Consider the following 22,009-nt stretch of genomic DNA (forward strand, 5'->3'; position numbering starts at 1 on the left):
GGAGCAGTCCTAGAAGAAACAGTTAATGGATGCATGTTAGAAGGGCAGAGTAGAGGGATGTGCTACTGTGTCAACGGGATTCTTGTGAAATTGATTTTCTTTTCTATTCTGTGGTTAGCGAAGCAGACAATGGAGATGTTTATATGTTGTAACTAATAGATTTTGTAGAAATTTGACACAAAGTCTACTGAGGAGATTTTGTAAAGGAGGGGTAGACGAGTGACAGGAGACAGAGCAGAAACTGCAGCGGCTGCTGACGTCATAGAGACCGCGCTCTGATTGGGTAGTGGATCAGAACAGGGTTCGCGCCAGGATTGGTGCGTTGGTGTGAGTCACGCTGTTATTGGATAAAAATTGTACTGTACAGTTGTGTTTCGGAAGGGATTAGAAAGTTTTGGTAAACGTTAAAATGTATTACCAAGAAGAGAAAAAGAAGAAATCTTTGTTCGGAAAAATTAAGAAATGGTTTGACAAGGATAAGGATGTTAAAACAAGAGAAGGTGAACTGTTACCTCCAGCGAAAACACCTGCATCCTTCATGGTTGCGAAATATGGGTATCATACCTGTATATGGTTGGACAATTGGGTTAGGTACACTAGAGAGGATGGTGTTTTGGCTTTTCCAGAACATGGTTCATTTAATCTGGCCGTGTTGAAAAATTTACGGGAAAAGATGTTGTGTCTTGACCCAAGACCAAGGCCGACACAGTTTGAAGCATTGGTGGAATGGGAAGATGAAGTACATGAGCGAGAAAAGCAGAGGTCTCGAGGCAACTATAGGTACATGTTCGGGAGGAAATATGATCGTGAAACTCATCATGATCGAATGAAAAGATGGCGAGATGCTAGTATGTCAGAGGGATTATATCCTATGAGGACTGTTGAAGAAGAAAGGAAAGGTACGGAAAGGGTTCCTGAGGCAGAAGTGAAAAGATATGGAATTAATGATTATGAGGATGAGGTTTTGAATGACATGATTTACAAGAGACCACCTCCATATAGACCAGAACCAGAAGAGAGCACACCAGTTGTTTCTCCGATAAGAGATGCATTGCGTATCATTGAGACAGAAGTTGTGACACCTGAGTTGAGGAGTGGTAATCCTTTCAGAGAAAGAGAGAATCGACGTGGTGACGAGAATACGAGAGAATTAGCCAGAACTATATCAGAGCTGACTGAAAAGATTAGAGAGCTGACAAAGAATCTGGAAGCTGTTACGGTGCCTGTAACCATAGGTCCAGTTATGCCTATTTTTGACAAACAGAGGACGAGTGAAAATGGTTTGGTGGTTCCATATGTTGGGAATAGGATAACAGGTTTGGCTGGTCCTTCAGGAGATTCAGGAACAAGGACAGAAAGCAGTGATCTGAGACAATCCAGACATGACACATGTAGTGAAGGATTAGAGGTACAGTCTAATTCGAGATTGGATGCTAGTGAAGCTAGTTGTTCAGGGATGCCGATATTAGAACCGCAGAAGAAAGTGGTTCCAGTGAGAAAAACTACTGAAATAACAGCTGAAGATTTGAATGATTGGATGAAAGTCCTTCAAAAGAGAGATAAAGATTCACAGGCAATTGATGTGGCCAGGTTACGCATTGAATTAGAGGAGCTTGTTGCAGGGACAATTTCTACAGACATTCTCAAAAACCATCATGATGGAGAGTTGTTATTCATGTGTAAGAGCATCACTTGGAGGGTTAAGAATACACATGAAAGGTTGAGAACAATAGCGAGTGAACAGGGAGTTGACATGGATAAGGTGAAGGTTTTGCAAAAACCTTACAGGGTGGATTTCACGGATAAAGATATTGAGAATCTAAATGGTGCTGGCAGAACAGGACAGATTAAAGAGATGATCGCACTGTTGCGAAAATGGGGTGATGTAGAAAAGTGGAAGGAAAGGTGGTATAAGAAAAGGGAAGAATCAGTGGACAGGACTTATTCAGCATTTCCTGTGAGAGAAAAAGAGAAAACAGTGGATGCTTATCCTATGAGAGAAATACCTGGAGGAGGATATGTACATGTTCCATGGACCAGACAGGATATTTTATCATTTACGAATGATTTCCCTCGACTGAGAGAAAAGCCCGTTGAGTGGTATAGGCAGGTAGACAGGTTTGTGAAATTGTCAAAAGTGCTGTGGATTGACCTGAATAGTCTGTTTGATATAATTGTTCCAGCAGACTTGTGGGCTGAGTGTAAAATAGTTGTAAGTTGGCCTACTGAGGAATATCCAAGAGACCAGAGAACAGGAGCACCAGATCCAGAAGTAATGAGGAAGTATGAACAAGTGATTGTATACCTGAAGAGTAAGGTACCTCCAAAAGAGACAGACTGGGTTAAGATAGATCGAACACATCAGGAAGCAAAAGAATCAGTTCATGCTTTTTACGAGAGGCTGATACTGGCTTTTAAACAATTCAGCGGGGATGAGCACCTGGGTGACAAAGATTTGAGTCACTTTGTATACAGATTTGTATATGGCCTGAGACCTGAAATTATTGAGAGAATTCGTGAGCATACAGTGGACTGGCAGAGTAAGAAAATAGATGAGATTCTGAGACATGCAAAATACTTCAGTGATGAAATTGAAGCAAAACAGAGAAAGCTGAAAGAGAAAGCAATGTGGGCACAAGTGAAAGTTGCGGAAAGACAGGAAGCACAGTTGGTGGAACAGGCGAATAATGCAGGGAATAGGCCCAGATATGCAGGGAAAGGAAAGGGGAATCTTGAGGAAGCCAAAAAGAAATTCCCTTGTCACAACTGTGGCCAACTGGGACATTGGAGATCTGAATGTACCAATCCACCATTAGCGAATAATGAGGGTAAACCCTTAAATCAACAGGTGCAGAACGAAGGGAATAATCAACAGCAGCAACAACAGAAGGTTGTGAGACAGCAGAGCCAAGAGCCAAAACCGCCCTTGCCGCAGAATAGAGGGTCACAAAAGTACAATCAGGATTCAGGATTCTACAATGATGAGCAGGTAAACAAACCAAGGCGTTCTAACCAGATACAACAGTATTTGTTAAAGAATGAAGGGAGTGAGTCTGAAGGTGATTATTGACGGTGCCGAAGAGAGGAGGAAGAGTGCATACTTGGTGCAACTCTAGAAATAGACCAGGCAGGACCATTTGTAGATGGGAAATAAATGAAGAAAGTGTTACTTTTTTAGTAGACACAGGTGCGACAAGATCAACTGTCAGGTCAGCAGATGTTAGAAATCTTCCTCTCTCGGATGAAGCAATCCAAGTAGTTGGTGTAGCAAATACACAAATCAAGACACGTCTTACTGAACCAGTAAGGGTAAGAATAGGGAAATTTTCAGACATGCACAGATTTATTGTCTGTGACACTAGTCCAGTGAACTTGTTAGGTAGGGACTTGTTATGTAAGATGAACTGTACAATTTTTTGTACACCGGATGGAATAGCTTTTGAAACACCAGATGAGGATGTTTTGTACCGAATGACTCTAGATAATAGAGAGAGTGAGATGGTTGGTACATATGCTGTGTTTAATCCGGAGGATTTGCCTCAAGAGCTGAGAGACACAGTGAAAAGAACAGTTTGGGATTTTACTGGAGAGGATGTGGGATTGATGAATAATGTAGATCCTGTGAAAAGTTCAGTGAAAGAGGGAATTACTTATCCTAACATTCCTCAGTACAAAATGACACCAGAAATAATTGAAGGAATAACTCCTATAATTGAGAAAATGATTCAGCAGGGAGTTTTGAGAGAACTACTGAGTAGCCCGTGTAACTCACCGATAATGGGGCTAAAGAAGCCGAATGGGAAGTTCAGGATTGTACAAGATTTGAGAAAGATTAACAAAATTGTGGTGGCATGTTGTCCAATTGTGCCAAATCCGTCAGTGATTTTGTATCAGATTCCACATGATGCTGAGTGGTACACAGTGATTGATTTGTGTCATGCTTTCTTTTCAATTCCATTGCATCATGACAGCCAGCCGATTTTTGCATTTAGATTTGGCCAGCGTATTTTAGCATGGTGTCGTATCCCACAGGGGTATACAGAGAGTCCTTCGATATTCAATCAGTTATTGAAAAAGTCGTTGGAGAGTTTGATCATGCCTGAAAACTCAGTACTAGTGCAGTATATTGATGACCTACTTGTGGCATCAAAGACACGTGAAGCTTGTGAAGTAGATACCATAGCTTTACTGAATCATCTGGCAGATGGAGGGTTAAAGGTATCTCCAGCCAAATTGCAATTTTGCAAGAAAGAGGTGCATTATCTTGGACACAATATTGAGAAAGGTCTGAGAAAGGTGACTGATGACAGGATCAAAATCATCAGGGGAATGAAGGCCCCAAAGACCCAGAGGGAAGTGAGAATGTTCCTGGGGATGGTAGGTTATTGTCGTCAGTGGATTAGTAACTTTTCTCTGATAGCAAGACCATTGATTAAGCTGACAAAGAGTGAAGTAAAAGACCCATTGGAACTAGATGGAGAGCAAATGGCAGCATTTGAGGAGCTGAAGAGCAGAATGTGTGAAGCCCCTGCTTTGGGTATGCCAGACTATGAAAAAGAGTTTGAGTTGTACTGGAGTGAGAGAAATGGATGTGCACTTTCAGTGTTAATCCAGAAGCATGGACAGCTGAGGAGGCCTATTGCGTACTTCTCATCGACATTTGACCCTGTAGCTGTAGGGTTACCAGGTTGTTTGAAATCTGTAGCTGCAACATGCAGAAGTCTGGAACAGAGTGAGGGAATCATAATGGGATATCCTGTAAGGGTATTCGTACCTCATAATGTGGCAATTCTTTTGACAAGAAGCAGAACCCAGTACATGTCACATAGTCGGCTGACTAAATATGAGAAAGTCATTTTGGGAGTATCAAATGTGACTCTTGAGAGATGTGTGAATGTGAATCCAGCGACATTGTTGCCAGATATTGAAAATGTGGGTGTGAAGACGGAAGATGATCATAATTGTTTGGATGTGCTTGATTACTGTACAAAACCGAGACCAGACATAAGAGATCTTCCATTGCCTGAGAGTGATCATGTGTTGTTTGTGGATGGATCATGTCTGAGGAATGATGATGGTGTGCTGAGTGCAGCATATGCAGTGTGCAAGGTTTCAGAAGTAATGGAAGCATCACCATTGAAAGGAGTGAAATCTGCACAAGTTGCTGAATTGGTGGCATTGACGAAAGCTTGCAAAATTGGGGAAGATCTGAGAGTGACTGTGATGACTGATAGTCAGTATGGATTTGGAGTTGTGCATGATTTTGGCCAGCTTTGGCTACAGAGAGGTTTCTTGACGTCGAGTGGGACTCCAATAAAGAATGCTGAAGTGATTGGGAAATTACTTGAGGCGATACAGCTGCCTAAAGAGTTAGCGGTTGTGAAATGTGCTGCTCATGGACAAGGAGATGATTTTGTAACACTTGGAAACAGATTTGCCTATGACATTGCACAGTATTGTGCGAAAAATAATCACTCGATTAATGGGGAACGAGAAGGGGAAATGTCTTTTTGTTCTGTGATGTTTACTAATGTCCTAGAGACGTGGGATGAAGTGAAACAGTTGCAGGATGAGGCAGGAAAGGAAGAAAAGAAAGACTGGATCAAGGCAGGTTGTGCCCCAAGAGAAACAGACCATGTGTGGGTCTATAGAGATGGCAGACCAGTCATGCCTAACTCTATACTGTCGACAATGGCAAGGATGTATCATGGCCAGGGACATTTGGGAAGGGATGCGATGATCAGGTCTTTTAAGCAGACTTGGTACAATGCAAAGTCCAGGACAATTGCAGAAAGCATCTGCCAAAGATGTTTGATTTGCCAGCAATTTAACACTGGGAAAAAGACAGTGGTGAGTCTGGGAACGATAGGCAGAGAAGGTGGTCCTTTTACGAGAATGCAAATTGATTTCATTGAAATGCCCCAAGTAAACAGACTGAGGTATGTTCTAGTGGTAGTCTGCTTGTTCTCAAGATGGGTGGAGGCCTATCCGACTAGGAGAAATGATGGAATAACAGTTGCAAAGTTGCTGTTAAGAGAGTTGATTCCTAGGTACGGATTTCCAGTAACGATTGAGTCTGATAGAGGTGGACACTTCTATAATGAGCTCATGAGTTTAATTTGTGAAGCATTAGGCATACAGCAGAAGCTACATTGTGCATACAGGCCAGAGGCTTCTGGCGTTGTGGAGCAGATAAATGGCACAATCAAGAACAGGATTGGTAAGATGTGTTTAGCCACTGGAATGAAATGGCCTGATGTCTTGCCTCTAGTGTTAATGACTATTAGATCTACTCCAGATAGAACTACTGGTTTAAGTCCACATGAGATTTTGATGGGACGCGCAATGCGACATGCATATGTGCCTGCAAATAAGTTAATGACAATAACTGATGACATGATTTTGGATTACTGTAAAGGCCTGGCTGACGCAGTTCATTCTGTGTTTCACCAGGTTGGAGAAGACGCTACTACACTTGAAAAGAAGCAAGCTCATGATCTGAGTCCAGGGGACTGGGTGAGGATTAAGGTGCACAGAAGAAGAAATTGCTTGGTTCCAAGGTGGGGAAGACCAAGACAGATTATTCTGACTACGACAACTGCAGTAAAGTGTGCTGGTGTGAAAAACTGGGTGCATGCAAGTCATACTCTGAGAGTTCCTAATCCAAAAGACGGGACTGGTAAGGAGTATTTTGAAGAGTCAGATTCCAGTGATGATGAAGAAACAGAACCAGTAAAAGAGTCAGAGAAGACTTCAAGAGAACCATTGAGAGTCTCAGAAAAAAAGATCAGATTCTGTAAGAGTGTCAGAAGTTCCAACGAGCAGTAGAGAAAACAGAAGAGAAAAGAGCAGTTCCACAGAGACTACTCCTGAATCAGATGAGGAGGTTGAAGAACCACTTGAGATTACACCTGAAGAAGTAGGGTCAGAAGAAGATAGAGAGGGACAGATTGCGGAAGACCCCCGAGGAGGTGTAGGGAACATTCCTGATAAGCTAGGTGAAGGGACAAGTAGACAGCAAGAAGATTGCGTGTCGGAGACCCGAGGAGGGAAAGAGTTAGGGAAGTCTCAAACAGTGGTGAAAAAGACTGTGGAGCGAAAGAAAACTGCTGAAGAACAAGAGGCATTTGAAACAGAATCAGATGAAAGTGAGAATGAGAAATCAGAGGGTCGAGTTCTGAGAAAGAGAACTTGGATTGGAGAGAGAAATAATAAAGAAACAAGACCGAAAAAGGTTGTGAGAGGAGATCTTTGGCCTAACAACAGAGTAAAGAAGTTGAGATACAGATTGACACGAGCAAATACCTCGAAAGCTGAACAAGTGAATGAAGTATCGAGTCAGAATCAAGTAAAAGGTGAAAAGAGAAAAGAGTCAAAAGAACAAGAACCAGAGGGGATCAAAAGAATCAGAAAACCTAACCAGAAGTATAGGTCGCCGGAATGGACGTACGTGGCACTGTCTGAAGGTGAAGAGGCAGAAAGTCAAGGAAATCCAGAGGAGACCGTACGAAAAGTGGTTGAGGAGGAAACAGGTGAAATCCTGAAAGTTATCTTGACTGACATTGAAGAAAAGTCAGATACTGAGGATATTGTTGGAGATCTAATACAATTTGATGTTGAAGAAGTTGAAGTGAAGAATGATGAGTATCCAAACTGAGTGAACAGAAGAAATCACTTGGAGAAAGTGAAAAGAAGAAAGACTGAAAATTAGCTGTTTGAAGTAATCCAGAGTTCTAGAAACTCAAGTAGTGGAGTAGTAGAGGCTAAGTCAAAAGACACGGTCAAAGTAGTAAAATGGCTAACATAGAGAATAATCAAAGTAGATGTGCCTTCTTAAAAAGATGGTGTAGAATGTGCTGCTGCTGTACTGGATTGTTAATGCTATTATGGGGTGTTTTAGCTTTATTAGTTACCTTTTGGGTTACATTAGACGCTTTAGGAATACACACTGAGAATGTGACTATTGCAGAGAAGAGTTCGCATAAAGTAGTTCCAACTAGAATTAGTAACAATTACGTACATAAAGATAGGTCAATTAATGATTTTTCTAGTAATGTTTTTTCAAAGTTGTTGTACGAATATGTGAAGACAATGGAAGTTAGGGATTGCTACGTATGTATGCAATTACCTGCATCCGTTTCAGAGGGTGTTACTTATCACCATTTACCAGGTACATATGGAATTTCATGTAGTGTGTTGAGTAGTGTTTTTTATTTGCTAGGGAAAATAGATTATGAGATGTCTAACAAAGATAACATTTTTGGGCAATTGCCAATGGACAAAAAGCTGAATCCAGCTAAAGATGCTAATATTTTTGGTGAGATTTTTATTGAAAAAGAAGAATTAACATTAGATTACATTTTTAAGAACAATTTAACTTGCAGTCTGAAAGAAGAGGAGAGAGCTTTCCTAAACATGGTGGAGGAAAGGAGAATGAGCATGCATGAAAAGGCAGGGAAATATAAAATGAGTGAGACAATTTGGGACATTGAGATGGGGAAAGAGTTGAGAAATGGGGCTAGTCCAACTTTAGCTCTAGATGCACCACAGAAGGGTAAGCTGTGCATTACGAGAAAGAGATCCCAATATGATACATATTTTGTTGGGACTAGTGAGTGTCATGATACATACTTCATTGCAACAGGATGGGGTTTTAAGGGAGGAGAGGATCCAGTTTTTCCAGGAGTGTATTATGTTTGTGGGAACAAGGCTTATTACAGGTTGCCTGACCATTGGTATGGCACGTGTTATGTGGGCCTGGTCTTTCCAAAGATCTTTCATATAGATAGAATAGAAGATGTAGAACATATTAATTTACTAACACGTTTTAAGAGAGAAACTTGGTCAGAAATAGTGGGTGACATTTTTGGTGCTTTAATTCCAGCAGTGGGGATTTCTTTGAATGCTTATGGAATTCGGAAACTGTCAACAGTGGTGGATCGCTTATCGACAAGTACCGCTGGAGGGTTTCTTTTGGTGAATACGGAATTGATTGCCGTACGTGCCATGTCTATGCAAAATCGACTTGCCCTTGATATTCTATTGGCCAAGGAGGGTGGAGTCTGTGGAATGCTGAAAGTTCAACATTGTTGCACTTACATTCCTGACGAAAGCAAAGACCTGAAGGTCTATATCAAAAATATTACTGATTTGCATGAAGAATTAAAACCACTTGAAGCTGAGAGTATCTGGACTAAATTAGCTAATAAGGTGATAGCTGTTAAGAGTTTTATTGCAAAAATAGGTAGTACTATTATAGGTAAGATATTGTTTCCTTTAACCTGTATAATTCTTGCTTTGTTGATGTTAAGATTGGTGTGTGTATGTTGTAAAAACAGGGGAGGGAAAAAGAAATTAATCAAGAGAAATATTGAAAAGAGAAATAAGAGGTCAAAAAGAGAACCACAAGAAATAGAATTAGAAGAATTGAGGGAGAGTGTTTACTTGGAAACGAAGAGGGATGATGAAAGGGAGTCTGGTGTGTAGTGTTGTGAAAGGAGAAAAAGACATTTCCAATTTCTCCTAAAATGGGACTAAATTTACCCAAAATTTTTTTTTTTGGGTTGTTTATTTGGTGATAAAATCACCAAAGGGGGGATTGCTGGAGCAGAGTTTTCTGTTGAAAATCTATTGGGTTTTTAAGCTCCGGTTTGTCTATATGTGAAAAATTAAAAATATTAATTTGTAACTTTAATTATTTGTTTTGTGTAAATGTTCTGATTAACCAATACGAACTAACAAGAGAAAACTACACGTGGGAAAGCATTCATGTTGCTTAATAATAATGGGCAGGTTTAATTAAATGAATGTTGCTGAGTGCTGTTTGTTTTAAGCACAAACCGCTTTTGAAATGTCGTGTATTAATGCTTTTCTGTGTTGCAAAGGCTAGATAATTACATACACATAAGGGTATTAGTGGGGTTAACACTGTTTAATCACTATGCTGTGGTAACGTTGTTTTTGTCTCTTTTAATTAAGATGGTCCGTTTTGGCCTAGTAAAAATGGCTGCCGTTTAAAGCCTGCATTTGAGTGACTGAACTTTGATGAGAAGGCCTTGCTGAACATGGTCGAGAGTCATCTGACCACAGTCTTCGCCTGGTTTAAAAGTTTTCCGTGAGGACAGCAGCTCTGGGCGAATGTCCAAGTGTCCTTGGAGGACAAAGGAGCCACAATGAACTTTGTGATTACAACGCTGGTCCCGAGGAAATAAGAATGTGAAAGAAACATTTGCAAAACCCGAGTTTCCTGCTTCCGTCTTTTTATTTTTGTGATTTTTCTGAGCGGAGATTTTCCAAATGTAGCGATGCTACATCCTTTCCTGCTCGCTCTGCTCAGCGGTTCAGCGGACGTTTAGAATATTTTATGTTTCTTTAATATTGCACGTTTCCCTATAAATATTGTTAGCCTAGAGAGGGTCTAAGGCCACTTCTTCCCAAACCTGCGTTGGTGAGGATCGATGCTGTGAGGACGGCGACTCGGGAGACTTCTACTGAGAGACCTGTCCTGACCCATTTATGACATTTAGCTAGAATAGGTAATTATGAGAATAATGATTTGCTTTGATTGACTTTCTTTGACTAATTTTAGATAAAAGTACCGTTATTTAAAATACAGTGTTGGTGGTTATTTCTTGTTGTTATTGAGTAATCTATTTTGATTATTGTTGTTTAGATCATGACTCAGGATAATATCAAACTGGTCTTATCGACCTCAGTGTAGATATAGCGTGTTTAGGAGTTTTCTCTCCACAGGTTCTATGCTGATAGAGTAATCGAGCGTATGTTAGTGAAATGGGCCCAAGCGTATGATGTGTGTATGTGCGTGTATCTGTTAAATTACTCTATCCGTGGAAGTAGGGAGAATTTGTATGCCCTTATCTGCACCAGGTGCACAATCACTAATCCATTTGTCATAGACAGCCTAGCATTGGTAAGCATTGCTTGATTACATTCATTGTTCATTTCAGAACGGATTCCCTGGAAGACTAATACAGCACCCTCTACTTTGGGTCTTCTAGATCCCTAATAGAGTCAGCTGGTAATAAGAAAAGTGTTCTCCTTTTATGCTATTTTCTATTTATCTGTCTCTGCCTGAATCCCAGATTTCCAGGAGTCCTCTTCTTTTAATTCAAAAATTTGTATTTGTTAGACCTAACAGCCTTTGGTGTGGTCATTGCCTAATTTTTCGGCTTCTTCCCTCCTGTTTGCTGAAATTCGTTTTTTGTTGGCATTAGGACTTTGTGCACTTTACCACTGCTAATCAGTGTTAAAGCACTCATGCTTATTACTTAAAACATGGTAAAATTGGCTTACTTCCAATTGGTACATTCAATTTACTTATAAGTCCCTGTTAAAGTGGTACTTCATGAACCCAAGGCTGTAAATTAAATGCAATTAGGTGCCTGCAGCACTTATTGTGCCTCTCACTTACGTAGCTCTTTAAAACATGTCTCAGGCCACCACTGCATCCTGTGTCCAGTGTTAAGTTGTAAATTCACCCCATCAAAATAAACCTTTTACCAGACCTAAACCTCCCTTTTAATACATATCAGTCACCCATAAGGTAGTCGGTAAACAGTCCACAGGATAGGGTGCTTTGTATTTAAAAAGTAGAAATGTGTTTTTATGTTTTACATGTCTGGGTAGTGAAAAACACCTACATTTATTTTTCACTTCTGTGAGGCCTACCTCTCCCAAAGGATACCATTGGGGGACCTTAGTACATTTAATGACTGCTAACATTTAATTGGGAATAGGTAGGAATGTCATGTAAGGTCTTAAATGAATTGAAATTTAAAATTCCCTTAAAACGGTAAAGTTGGATTTTAAATCACAATTCTGTAAATGGTACCTTTAGAAAGTTGGCGTTTTCCTGTCTTGCCTGCAGCCTGTGTCCTGGGCCACTTAACTGAAAATAGTTGGCAGTCTGTGTATTCCTCTCAGACAGTGAGACAAAGAGAGCTTAGATGTTGGAAGGATGGTCTATCCTACCTGGATAGGAGGGCAGAGCTGTTCCATACCCCACTTACATTTTAAATGGCTGCCTCTAGCACACTCAGAAAACAACTGTCTTTTACCACCCTAAGCCTCTTGGATACTAGGCAGGGGAAGGATGAGAATTTCCTGAACCAGATGTGAGGATAGTGTAGAGGTTTCCCCCACTTCAAAGGTTTAAATATTTGACCCTCAGACCAACTCTTCAGTACACTTCTCGCCTGCGAAGGACACCCAGAAGGACTGCTTTGTGCTTAAGGATTGCCCTGCTGGCTGAGATGCCTTTTGTACCTCGGAGGACTGTCCTGCAGCTACCAGAGGACGGCCCTGCTGCTTGGAGCTTGCCTTGTACCCTCAGAGGGCATTCCTGATTCTTGAGGCTTGCCTTGCTGCTTGGTCCTAGGACTACCAGAGTGACTCCTAGAGATAGTTGACAGGCCTTCTGTGTGAGCCACAGGGACATAATAAGCTCCAGAAACCTTGAACACTGCTCCTGGCCTCTGCCTGGAGTGAGTCCTTACCCCCCCTTATAGTGACAAAACAGTCCTGGACCCTTGAAAGTGGTGCTAAACGTGCTCCTCCAGAAAGAATTGTAGCTTGGGACGGCAAAATATTTTCATCAAAAAGTGGCCTAAGAACTGACAGGAGACTGGGACCTACCTGCTTGCCAATCCACCTGAGGTGCATCATTGGTGGCCTTGACATTGCGGTAGCTCCCACTGTGTCTTTATATGGAGCAGCAAATCCTATTCAATGGGCCATCTTGGAAAGGGTATTCAGCCTCATGATGCCCATTTGGGCTACAGCCTGCAGCTTCGTCCCGCTGAAAATTTGTGACCTCCAAAAAAGTGACAAAGTCCAAACATGGAAATCTTCACTGCAACTTCGACCAGCGGCTCCCCAATGATGATACCTCCTCCTCAGACACCACTGGCTGCTTTTCCCCGCTAAACTTTACCTTCTCGTGAACTTTTCCTTGAAATTTCTTCTAAGTCTGAGACCAGGCCCAACCCAACTTGTGTATCCGAACCGCAATCCATCGCGGACAGCCATAACTTTTGACCTTTCCCGAGTCCTGCATGACTAGATGTCGTGGTTGACTGATCTTTTTGATGCTATATTTTCACTTAAATATTTAAAATTTCATTACTCCAGATCTACTTATTGGATTTAATTCATTTTGGAATCAAATCGTTTATTACATTTTACTAAATTTTTCTAAATTGGTGTGGAAATTTTCTAGTTTTATGTTTTCACCTTATTAATGTTTGTGGGCTGCATAAATACTGAAAACAGTGCCTCTAAGTTAAGTCTGACTGCTTTTGTGCCAACCTACCAGAGGTTTAAGCACAGGTTAATTTAGTGACTTTTGTGGTTCACCCTGAAAAGGACTGTGGTTGTTGCCTGAAAAGGGTTAACACATTCTCTCAACTACAAATCCCATGTCTTACTATATTCATTCCAGGAAACCATTAAAGGAAGTCAACACATCTTGCAGCTGGTTAATGTTTAGTTCAATGACTGGACCCCGCATCATGTTCATAACCAACTTCTTCCTTACATGTTGGAGCTACTGACCTCTTAGGACAGTATGGTTCTGTGCCTTTCAGACGTAAAATATTCAAATAATTTAATTTCTCCTTTAATTTTCCTTTTTAGCTAATACCATTAATTCATCTAAAGTTTGAATTTTCAAAAGTTGGCATTCAGCACATATTAAAATGCTCCTTTGAACAAAAACAGGTTCAGATTTTAAGGAAGTTCCTAAATAAAATTCTGTATCACTCTCTTATGCATCAAGCTAGATTCTCTAACCATGTGCTGTTAAACCAGGAAAGTTCTATACATATTAAAAATACATAATTGAAGTCAGATATGTTATAAACCCCCATATATGTAGCTTCTTTTACTAACTTGTTTTCACAAGCCTAGCATTGATTCTTCTGTGTCTTGCTTGCTCAGAAGTCTGAATTGTTCATCTGGTAGTTCGAGTACTACTGATATCAAATTTCATGTGGGTTACAGAAAATTCACCCTAAAAGCTACACAAATCGTCCATGGCACTGTTCTGATCATATTGCACCGATCCTTTGAGATCTGCACTGGCTCACCACCGAAGCCATAATCAAATCTAAGCTGGTCTGCTTCACATGCTGAGCCATATACTTTCAAGACCCACCCTACTTGCTGAGCTCAATAAAAATCTCCAGTGTGAAAAAAGTCTCTGGAGTCGTTTTTTTACTCAAATCAAATCAATGTAAATGCAACCAACCTATCACTCAATCCTTCTCTGGTGCCACCTCCTGTCTTTGGAACTTTGTTTACCGACAACCTGCAGACAAGAAGAAGACCTGCAATATCACGAAAGGTTGAAAAGCAGTCTGTTTAAACTCTACCACTATCTGTAAGCACCTTCTCAACCAGGCATTTCTGATGTTTGCCCACCCCCAGCATATCCCCTGTCTTATCCACATGTCCCCCCCCTCTTTCTGCCATTTCAGGACCAATTGCCTAACCCTGTTTTTCCTCCTTCAGCGTGTATTGCCCTCTTATCATGTTGTGTAGCTCCTAAAAGTACATAGGATCTGTGCGTTTAGACAACATAAACTACGGTATTGGTGTCCAGATTCCAGATGACCCCAAAGGATATGTTAGCCTTTAGACCAGCTAGCTCACAGTACCACCATGAGCCTCCTAACCTTACCAAAGAGCAAATAGTTTCTGGCAACTATCGAAAATGACAACCGTTGATCCTTCAGAGATCGTGGAAATAGTACATTACTTTTCGCTCAGTCACTTGCGCTCACATGGTCTCAGGGAGATACACAGAACAAACAGTGGGGACGTTTTCTAGAAGCATTTATTGAACCAGCATCATTCTAGTATAAAACATGTTTGCTGCGACAACCATTAGACAGAAACAGATGTATATTATTACAAGCACCAACAGAGTAAATAAAAGGTAGAATTCTACCATGGTGCTAAAACAGTGAATATATGCTGACATATAGATACATGGCAGTAATCAAATGTACTCCTACTATGCGGACCCTATCCTAAGTGTACCTAAGTGTACCTAGCATGTATGTGGGTGTAAAGCCAAGAATCCCCTAGGAAAGAGCCAACCCCATTACTTGATGGGAGATAACGAAGGACCCCATCTTGGTCTCGAGTTGGACACCCCGCAAGGGGTGTCAGACCCCTGTGTGCTGGAGCTTCTGCGTGCAGGGTCCTCAGCTTCTTGTGTAAGCGTGGAAGCTTCTCCTCTATCTATCTATTGTAGGTATGGTTCTTTTATACCATAAAGATAGCCTTGGGGTTCCTTACATGATCGATATGTTGTGATTACGATTATGTAATTGAGCCTAGAACAATACCTGCAATTATGCAAAGCAGTTCTTTTATCCTAGGATGAAGATGAGCATGACTTTTAGACAGAGTTTGTTTGTGCTGTTATGTACATCATGTGCAGGGTCTTTTCTAAGAAACCTCATGCATAATAAATGAGGCTAGTTTCAAGGAAACCGATCAACATTTATTTAGCACATAACTAGGTAAAACGTCAGTGCTTAGAACTGTTATGCAGAGCAATGTAGGAAAAATATAGGTAAAAGGTTGTGTAACCGCTTAGGCCTAGATTGGGGTTCCTAACAATCATTTTTAGTACTCCCTCTCTCTTGTTCCATCCAAACATCTTCACGTTTGTACGGGTCTTTGTTCTATACACTCTCATCAGCCGCATCCGGGTCGGAGTCTCCTTACTTTATTGATTTTGTTTGTACATCTGTTATTGGTTTTGTTATTTTTCTCCAACAAGCCTTCTTAAAATTCATTGTAACGCGTTCTTCAATATGCAACATTTGATATCACTGCAAATCACATTTACACATACTATTGTTATATGAAAATATAGATAAGCTAAATAAAAATTCAATCCCACATTTTTTTTTAACATTTTGACTCCAACTAGCCATTTTTACCTCGAATTTTTTTCAATATCATAAAACGCATGTTAATTTTGAACAATACATTGAATTTTACTTATTTAAATATGTCATGTATTATTTTAATCTCAACATCATGGTGCACCATTAGGTACTTTGATTCTATCAACGAAATTTGTTAGAGACAGACTACTCACCGTGTGTAAAGATGCAAAGACTGGTGGCTTCTTTCTCAATCCCTCGAGCAGGTTCATAAATGATTGAGCCCTTCTCGCTCATTGGAAGACAAAAGTGATGCTCTTCTTGCTCACTTGCCTGAAGAGGAAGAAAGCTCAGCTCTCTGTGATGGGTTGGAGAGAGTCAACATGTTTCCATTCTTAGCACCACTTCTCACTTTTGGGCAGTGTGACTATGAGTTTTGAGCTGATAGAAGGCAGATTTTCAAAGCATTCAGCAGGACGTTTTCACTTTTGATTTACATCAGTTTTTCCTTTGTCTTTCGAGACAGGTTCCAACTCTAAAGAAAGATAGCTAAATGTCCTGGTGCTGGTCCTATAATTCCTCTGGTCCGGGGACCACAGCTTCTGCTTGAGTTTAAATGTGTGCATTAATTCATCATTCTCAGTGGCATTCGGGGTTAGCCCAATGGGCTACTCAGAAAAGCTGCAGCTATTGGATACCTGGAGGTGTCAAAATGGGTTTAAATTCATCTTTCTAAAAGTGCAGTTAGTCTCTTAGTAACAAACATATCGTGGCCAGTTTATCTGCTTCCAAGGTGGTGGCAGGCATCCCATTATGCCTCCGGGTCTTGATAAAATTAACCAGCCCTACTGGCCATCAGGTAAGTGTTTTAAGCATCAGCTTTCTTCAGCCAGAGCTGAACACAGGAGGGGAGTAAGGTTTCAGCACACATTTTCATTTGCAATGTTAGTAGCTGCCAATCACCAAACCAAGAACTTGACTCAGGTGATGCTTTTTTCAAGCTACAGGCAGCCATATTCAGCCTTCTCTGTTTCAATGTGTTTGTTGTACATCAACTTGGCAACAGTGGTCTATAAAGGGAGGTGTGAACATCACTGGGACAATCATGGGCAAGAGGGGTGGGAGCTATCACTACGATTATCCAACCTAACACAGCTGTCTGCTTTCTTGGGAATACACAGGGACATCTACCTGGTGTATCCCACCCCTCTTGTAAATCCTAATATGATCACACACACACACATAAAAACACACACACACACACCCCACACTTTTTTTAAATAAAGAAGGCCTGTCATGTGAGGTTATGTGGTTGTACAAGCACTGACAGCACACTGAAAGTGTCCTTGAGTGTCAGACAAAAATGCCCTTTACCTCATGACTATCAATCAGCTTTCGTCTAATCAGTGTGGGTACTTGTTCCTATGTGGCTTGGCTATAGAAAATGTTAAAGAAAAGGTGTGGTTGGAATATATGTTTCCAGGGGGATCTTCCTTATTTGGAAGTGCTGCCCTCACACATCCTTGGGGTGTCATGCTTCATTAACAGGCGTTTTGCTCCTCGTGGGGCCCGCGCTACAATGCCCATGGGCCACGCAAGAGGGCTCTTTGTCGGAGATCTTTTCTCGTATCAGCCGTGACGGTGCATGCAGGTGTGTGGGGTTTAATGTGTAAGATGGAGAGTGTGATCTTAAAATTACCTAAAGGAGATCCCTAGCGTTTCTTCAGGACCAAATAATATGTTCCCCACCCCTGGATTTGGGTGGGTATCTAGATTCTTATTATACTCAATCCCTGGTAGTGATACAGTAGATCCTAGGTATGTATGTCATGCTCACCCCAGTACAAACCCATAAATCAACCCCTACTCATAGGCCATAATGTGCCCTAGGTCAAAGCAGGGGGCTGCAAGATTATTGTGGTTTAGTTCCATGCGGCCCTTCACCTACCCCTCAAATGAGCATCGCCAGCCACACGAGGAGCAAAACGTCCGATGATGAAGCATGACACCCACAAGGGTGTGTGAGGGCAAAACTTCCAAATAAGGAAGATCCCCCTGGAGCCATATATTCCAATCACACCTTTTCTTTAACGTTTTATATACCCTCTCCGCTGATTAGACGAGCCAATTATAGTGAGGAACACGGGTATTGGACCTTAATCTGGCTCTTAGTCCCCCTCGTTTTGATCCATTATCAATCAGCTGTCACCAGTCTTGTATGTGATGATGATACTGACTCATGGTAACACCCCTCATTAGCCAGGCTAGCTTGAATCCGTGGGTCTCTTGCTCACTTTGCCACTGGATTCTAGCTCGCCTGGCTGATGAGGGGTGTTACCCCGAAACCGGTCCCAGGATGCTTGTTTCCGGTCCAGGAAGGACCTTGCCTGGCAGTTCGGGCTGGACTGTTCCCATGAGAGACAGGGTCAAGACTAATTTGCATATGGCTGGGTCCAAACTAGGGTGGGCAAGTGAGCTAAAGAACGATGGTGGATTCACCCCAGATCTGTGACTGGGGGTGACTGTCTAAAAAATGTCAGCACTGCTTCATCATTTCATTGTGTTTGCTTTGTTCGCTCTAAGTTGTCAGGGTGTGCCCAGGCATGGGTCCCATGCTCACTTTGCCACTGGATTCAAGCTAGCCTGGCTGATGAGGGGTGTTACCCCGAAACCAATCGCAAAATGCTTGTTTACGGTCCAGGGAGGACCTGGCCTGGCAGTTTGGGCTGGACTGTTCCCATGAGGGACAGGGTCAAGACTGATTTGCATATGGCTGGGTCCAAACTGGGTTGGCCAAGTGAGCTAAAGAACGATGGTGGATTCAACCCAGATCTGTGACTGGGGGTGAGTGTCTGAAAAGTTTCAGCACTCCGTGCATCATCTCCTTGTGTTTGCAAAGTATGCCACTTGCCACAGTGTGATGCAGACACATGTTGACACTCAGTACTGAGGGAAGTGAACTACTCATGTGAAAACTTAAAAGCTTTCTTTAAGACCACAGTTGATCAGAGGTAGGTCTGAGAATTCCAGGCAGAGCCCTAACAAAAGGGTGCAGAGCAGTGCTTAACTTGTAAGTGCTAGGGCCAAAGCTTGGGTCAGAAGCCAATGGCTGGCACTACTAATATTGGTGGTGCCACATAAGAAGGCTGCATTACCTCATGCTTCTTTTATCCACCAACAGACATCCTCTTCCTCTTTATCTCACTATGCAAGTTCTTGTCATCCATTTTCTCCCTTTGTCACTGTTTTCCGTCGTTATTTCTATTCCTCTTTTGTGTTTTCTCTCTCTTGCTCTCCTTAAAAGTCTGATGAGGAAAAATATGTGCTGATCCCCAAAGATGAGTGCCAGTAGGTCCCACCAAGAACCACTGGGTCAATTTAAGTACTGGGGTGGAGGGTGATTATGTCCCAGGCTCTTCACTTGATACTGCTGCAAAATCTATTTATAAAACGTGCCTGCCAAATTATTAAGCAATGATGCAGCTATCGAGGACATACCACTAGATGGTTTGAGGTGATTGTGCAGCTGAGGTTTCGTTTTTGCTGGAGGACAATTTTTTTATCTATGGAATCAAGTGCTTGTGGTAAATGGCATGTATAGAACACGTGGGGCAGTGCATTCAGTTCTTGACCCAGGCCCCACTAAAACTTCTGACAGATCAGTCTCCAAGAACATTGATCCTGTCAAGTATGTAAAAACCATCTAAGTCCTTGATTCAATTCCCTTTATGATGATGAAGTAAATTTATTTTGCTTTTGTTAATTATAAGGGTGTAGTCAGAAAATTATAGTACCCTTCACTTTGAAATGAAAGCTCTAATGGCACAAAGCAAGTGCATGGAAATGAGCTTATTATTCCCTAGAAGAGCCTCCTGTCTCTTGCATCCAGAGATCTATCTATTCATCCTTTCACCATTCTATCCACCTGCTGATATCCACTCTCACCTCTTACATCCATTCATTTTTCATACATCATCCAATCTTTTCACATTCCATCAATCCATTCACTCTGCTATCCACTGATCCATCATTCACTCTACCATCCATCCATCCATGCATCCTTTCATCTACTCATTCACTCTGCCATCCATCCACCCCATCCTTTCTTTCACTCCGCCATCCATCCTTTCACTCATTCGTCCTCTCTGCCACCCATTTTCTCATCATTTTACCCACTCATTCATCCTTCCATCCCTTTACCATCCTTTCACATGTCCATCCACCTATCCATTCATTCACCCAACCATCCATCCATCTACTGGACCATCTTTTCACCTGTCTAGCCATCTACCCATTCATTCATTCTCAGTGGTGGCTCGCCGAGGGTGTGCTGCGGGGCGGGGCAGGTGAGGGGTAGTAAACTCTGGCACACGGACGAAGGGAGTTGAGTAAATAAATAAAACAATTTACATTGTGTATGCTGCATCGCCGAGTTGGTGTTGCAACGTGTGCAATGTAAATTGTTTTATTTATTTATTTATTTACTTAACTCCCTTCGGCCGAGTGCCGGAGTTTACTACCCCCCACCCTGCCCCTCCCTCACCCCGCACACCGCCCCGCTGCACACCCTCGGCGAGCCGCCACTGTTCATTCTTTTACATATTCCTCCATCTACCCACACTTTCATTCACCCACTCATTCATCCACCTACTCATTCCTGCTTACTTTCACCCTTCCTTTTATTCAATATTCCTTCCTTCCCTTTTCTATTTACCCTTGTCTTCTGTTTCCTTGCTCGAGCTTGCTCTTCTTTTGGGGTTTGTATTCATTCATAGTGTTACCTATAGGATTTTGTCTACCAAGTAGCAGACACAAGAGGCTCATAAAGAGCCCCACCCCGCTGTAGCTGCCAAAGCGGGGGGTTCACTACGCCTGTGGAATAATATCTAATAATACTTGTTTTCTGTATAGCACTCATATTGCACTTTTGACGTTTCTAAGCACTGTAAAACAGGTGTTACTATCGCTACGATCATTGGTACAGAATGGAAGGCTCATTTGGCCTTGTTGGGACACAACATCTGGCGTGCAGATTAATCAGAGGTCATTGTTGAAAGATTGACTTGCGAAGTCAATTTACTGGCTGCAGCTGCCTAAATAACATTTGAAGATCAAACATTGTTTTAGGGATCAGGAAATACATATATGGTAATTTATTGAACGTGATGAATTCAAGCAGGAACATATTTGTTGGGGTACCATGTGAATAGCCACAAATGTTATAAATGCATGTCAGCAGGAATGAGTATGAATGATTAACTTCTTACCAATGTTTTAATTTTAGCTTTGCCCAACCAGAAATAATACCAGCTGATACAATTGTTGCGACTTTGAACTGCCAAGATCCAGATAAACCTCCAAATCCGCTTACGTATGAACCCCACAGTGGTCCAGTTGGTGACAGGCAACTTTTTCAACATATACCGGATATTCCTAATATTATTCAGGTGAGCACGTGAATCCAATCCGATGTAATGAAGCATACATTTGGGAGGAGTGATTTTATATAAAATCATCCAAGTAATAGCATTGATATTTCCTACAGATTGTGACCCACTGCTATTTTTTACTATTTTCAAAATTCGGTACACAATCATTTTTTTAAAATGACTCAGTATATTACAGATACTGTGTATCTGAAGTCCTATTTCATCCATGTAGTCAATCAGAATTGTTATGGAATGGTTCTGTGATTTACTTTAATTTTATAAAAGCTTCAGATATTCATTGTATTGGATTTTGGGTTGTTTTGTCCTTTGCTTATCAATATCATCATTATCCTACATCTCCCTCATGTACATCTTTTTTTCTCCCCTTTGCATTGGCTTGCTCTAGTCCTTGTTCTTCTGTAACCTCTCCCGCTTGGTAGAGTCTATCACACTTCTCGAAATAGTTGTATATGTAAATTGGCTTAATTATTGAGTATGTGAGACATAACAGTGAAATGGGTATTTAAATGTAAATTGCGAAGAAGGAATTTTGGGGCTCTCCCCCAAAATGTCTTATGGGAAATCATGAAATGTTGCATTTCCTACGCACTTTTGGTTCAATTGAATATATGTAAATTTGCCTGAATCTTGTCCTTGAAA

General features: G+C 41.4%; 1 pseudogene across 1 annotated transcript in view; it reads left to right on the forward strand.

The window, feature by feature from the left end:
* Window positions 1-22,009, forward strand: part of LOC146797602 (cadherin-related family member 3-like) — a 706,232-nt pseudogene that overhangs the window by 354,415 nt on the left and 329,808 nt on the right. Inside the window, exon 10 of the transcript XR_014969047.1 lies at window positions 21,205-21,367. The product of XR_014969047.1 is annotated as a cadherin-related family member 3-like (transcript). The remainder of the gene's footprint in view (window positions 1-21,204; window positions 21,368-22,009) is intronic.

The sequence above is a fragment of the Triturus cristatus genome, chromosome 9, assembly GCF_964204655.1.
Source record: "Triturus cristatus chromosome 9, aTriCri1.1, whole genome shotgun sequence".
Taxonomy (NCBI): domain Eukaryota; kingdom Metazoa; phylum Chordata; class Amphibia; order Caudata; family Salamandridae; genus Triturus; species Triturus cristatus.